This window comes from Oratosquilla oratoria, chromosome 29, assembly GCF_046742065.1.
Source record: "Oratosquilla oratoria isolate Oo_2021 chromosome 29, ASM4674206v1, whole genome shotgun sequence".
NCBI lineage: Eukaryota > Metazoa > Arthropoda > Malacostraca > Stomatopoda > Squillidae > Oratosquilla > Oratosquilla oratoria.
Window position 1 is genome coordinate 5,525,720 of NC_134805.1, and position 5,000 is coordinate 5,530,719.

Here is a 5,000-nt window from a genome sequence, read left to right on the forward strand (position 1 = left end):
TGACTTACTCTTGGTGTGTTTTTAGTATTAGTTCATGGGCCAAATCCAGAAGAGGCCTTATTCCTCTTGTGACTTTACTTTGATGGTACCAGGACATTCCCAGGTCATATGTGATAACATTTTCGCTTGTTGTCATTTGCGTAACCTGGCAGGGAATCTTTACTACAGCATTTTGTAACCGAGGGGCTCAGCTAAAATACGTAATTTTGATATAGCTCCAAAACATTACGCCCGAGCATTTGAGTAGTCATCAAACACTTGTAAATAAACATATTTTAAAGACAGAACCATGAAATTCTGCTTAAGTGAACACCCAGGACAATATATATACATACATATATATATATATGTATATATATATATATATATATATGTATGTATATATATATATATATATATATGTATATATATATATATATATGTATATATATACATATATATACATATATATATATATGTATATATATATATATATATATATATATATATATATATATAGTTATTGTTCTTATGTACAAATGTTTGTTGGGAGGCTCAGTGGCCTTCATCTTCGTCATCATCATCATTTGTGCAGTTTGTGCATCCACAAACATGGCATGGCATTTTTTTTTTTTTCTGCGGGAGCACCTGCCTCCAGCGCACTGATCCTTGCTGAACTTACAGCTGATGAGTTGTAGCAATGCCTGTGGAGCAAGCTGTTGGTCCTTCCAATAGATGATAAGATGACCGTCTTTCAGGACCCAGCCATGACCATTTGGGCTAGGCGTCGGCGCAGTCGCTTCCAGACACTGGTTCCAATGGCATGCTTGATAGTTGGCTCTGGCGACATGATACTTCAGAGCATCCTTGATTAGTGGCAGGTAGTATGTTTGGGCATTCTTGCTGCAGAACAGTTTGTACCGAACACTATCTGTGTCTTCACCACTGTGCCCATAGAGTGAGCAGACGAAACGAGCATATCCAATCAGCCGCTCTTCATCCTCGTCAAATGAGTTGCCAATCATCCTCATGGCATTGCACATCTCTTGGTCTGACTCAAGCAGATGGAATGCCTGTTTCTTGCTTTTGCCCACAAAAACACTTGTGCTGTCACATCCGGTGATGTCAATGTACCTCTGTCTCTACTTCGTTCCATGCATTGATATTATGAATGAAGGCACAAAATATAACCACAACATTTGTGTCAGGTGACTTTATCACGACGCATTCATGTCCATTTGAGGATGCGTGGCTCCCATGGAGTAGCATTCGCATATATGCTTCCTCTTGGCATTCTGAGCCATGGGTGATGTAGAAAGTGCCAGAGCCCTCCAACTTTGCTTGGTAATGTTGCTGCTTCCACTCTTTTACAAGAAACCTTACAAATTTCGTCTTCGTGCCACAATCACTCAGGGATTACTTCTACTGGATGGGGCACTTCTGATTTACGTCTTGGATTGTGATCTGAATTGTACCCCCCTGCACTTCGCTTTGCTCTCTCTGGATTCTTGATAGAGACGTCGGGATACTGGTCCATGATCAGGTCAGTCCTTGCCCTCTCCTGGGGCGTGGTTGATTCCACAAGCTGGAAGACAAAACTGACCAGCTTATTGAATGTCCTGGGTACGCGTTTCAGAGACTGCAGCATCCCAACAATGATCCACACTGCAGACGCGGGTACTTTTTTAACAGCCTCAGCCTAACAGCAGAGTGCGGGGTGATCTAATAGAAGTGTTCAAGTGGATCAAAGGCTATAACAAGGGTGATGCAAACAAGGTCATCATAATAAAACAACAGGGCAGGACTCGCAGTAATGGGTATAAACTGGACAAATTTAGATTTAAGAAGGTAATAGGCAAGAATTGGTTTACAAATAGGGTGGTCGATGAATGGAATAAACTTAGTAACCACGTAGTAAGCGCTGAAACTATCAGTTGTTTTAAAAAACGATTAGACAACTTTATGGATGGGGACGACAGGTGGTGATGGATACGGAGCTGCCTAGTGTAGGCCTTATGGTCTTTTGCAGTCTCCTTTATTTCTTATGTTCTTATGTTCTTATTTCCTTTAAGGCATCTTGCATGTTCATCTGCCTATGCTGAGCTCTGATGACCATCCTTGCAACCAACCCTCTGTCAGCCTTAATGACATCAGTTTCAGCAGATTTGATTCTCACGGATTTTACCTGGTTTCCAATATCTACAGGCTGGAATTTTTAAGTGGAGCAAACAGATCGACTTCACTTGTTTGCAGTCTCCTCTGCACGAAGGTGACAAATGCATCAGTGCCCTTCTGCTTTGCAGTGAGCAAGTCATCTGTTATCCCGTCAGTTGCAGCCACTCCAGATACAATGTTCAAGAGAGGGTCAGCCATGTTCCTGCGTGAAAGGGCTTATCCAGCTCTTGATGGTATCCATTACTTTGTGAATATCGCCTTAGTCCTTTTTCATACGTGGTGCACTGGAGTCCTTGAGGTGCTTGTCATCAGCATCATTAAGGCCTGCTATTTCTCGACAAGTCTACAAGGTTTTGGCCCTGTCATGAGCTGTGAGAATCCACCGCTGGACTGCACCTAGGTTCAAGCTAATGCCCACGATACCTCCATTCGTCTTAGAGTCTCTATTCATCGTTTGCTCAATAGTTTGATCTATGGGAACTTGAGCAAAGGCACCATGTGCGCTGCGTTGAACAGCAATCTGACCGTTTTCTAGCAAGGTGTTGGCATTGGGATGTGTCTGTGGTAGCAGCGTCACCTCACATCAGTAGACTGTCAAGTACAGGGCAAGGTGGTTCTGTCATATGCAAAGACCCATAGCAACACTTCACGGACAGAGATGTGCAGCTTCCAGCTCCCTTCTCGTGTGCTCTTGTGAATAGCAGCAGCAAGCAGACTAAATTTATGTAACAATTCCAGAATGTAGCTAGCTTCGTTCAGTTTGTTTGACAGAAATTATCATAAAGTTACAGGAGTCTTCTGCACACAATACCTATCTCCATCATGATGATTGGAATGTTTTCTGGCATGTATGACTACCAGTGATTCCTCCAATTAGAAGAATTTAGTTTTTCTCTCAAATACACATATCCTCGCCGAGGTGAAATTTTGCATGGCCCCTCTGTTACAAAAATAGCTAATAAGAAGTACTTGCCAGTTTGCGCAAATTACAACAAGTAAAAATGTCATTTCAGATGACCTATGAACCACTTGTTATTATCAAACCATAGTCCCCAAGGGGGTGTAACGAAAGTCCAAATATCTGGATTTGGCACATTAAATACAACACTTTTCATTATGATTACCCATTTGCACGCGTGACCAATTATCCCTCCACATGGGACACTTGGTCCGCCACCATGGTGGTTATGTTTCTCATGATACTTTTTTGTTGTTGTATGTTATTGCTTTTGTCTCATGCTACCGTTTTGTGTTTCTCATGCCACCTGTTTGTTTCGCTTTTAATACTCTTCGTGTATATCTCTGTATTTTAGTACATTAAATGGTCTACATTTCTTCATAATTAACGGAGCGAGGACTTTACCAACGTCCTCTCCCAGTTACATTCCGGACCACATAGAAACGAGTTCACTGCATGTGATCCATTATACCCTCTGAATACGATTCCTGGTGCTTTCCTCTTTTCACCCATATGAATCCTTGACTCCAAATCTTCATGTTTATTTATGTGTACACACACACATACACACACATACATGTATATATACATATATATGTATGTATGGATGTATGTATGTATATATATATATGTATATATACATATATGTATATATATGTATATATGAATATATATGTATATATGGGTATATATATATGTATATATATATAAAGAGTACTACACACACACACATATACACACACAATTGGCCTGTCGACCCACACTTCCAACTTAAGGTCGCCAGCCAGCACCACTTTGTTAGTGCACAGCACCACTACTTGCTATCACAGGCTCATGCCGGTCTCACATTTCCATGAATTTGGACAATGGATCACTCAACATCCCTGGACACAGGTGCTCGCAGTGGAGGGAGTACAGGAGAAGATGGATATTTATATCAGTATAATTACGCAAGCTTTCAATCGTTACTTCCCTTTGAAACAGACGCGGACCCACCCAGCAGATGCCCCATGGATGACATCTTGGATAAAAAGACTGCTACAACAGCGCTCTAGAGATTTTTTTCACTGATACCAGCCTTTTTAGACAACTCCGGAACAAAGTCATAAAGAAAATCAGGAGAGGCAAGAAATTGTACTATCCCAATAAGATCAAGCACTTACAGCAGAACAGCAGCCAGTGGTTTAACAGGGTTAAAAGTTTGTGCGGTATGCGGCAGGCATCTGACACTCCACTCCTATCACAATTGTCATCTGACCGTGCGGCTGAGCAAATAAATGACCACTTTGCATCCCAATCTGTGCAATAATCAATGCCTCACTTAATATGAGTAAATACCCCACGGATTGGAAGACAGGCTTCATTACTCCCATCCCCAAATCTTCCAATTCCCAATATTTTAGTGATCTCAAACCCATTACTATCACTCCCATTCCTAGTCTTATTTGTGAGGATTTTGTCATCGAGTGGGCATAATCCAAACTCAGCAAATTCATTGATCCCCAACAGTTTGGTAACGTGAAAACATCCTCCACCACTCACTATCTTATTAGCTTCCTTGACTTTACCTATAGAAATCTTGATCAGTGCAAGACTTCATTTGCAGTGGCGTTTATTGACTCCAAGAAAGCCTTCGAACTTGTTGATTACACCACTATCATCACCAAAACCATCTACATTGGCCTTCTTTTCTCCTTGGTGGCTTGGTTATCTGACTTCCTGACGGACCGATGTCAAGCTGTCCGATATCAGGGACACGTCTCTGCAGTCCAGCACCTGTCCTGTAGGGTACCACAGGGAAAAAGAATGGGGCCATTGTGTTTCCTAATACTCATCAACGATGCCATGGGAGGCATACCGCACAGATAGAATTATCTTGATGACTACA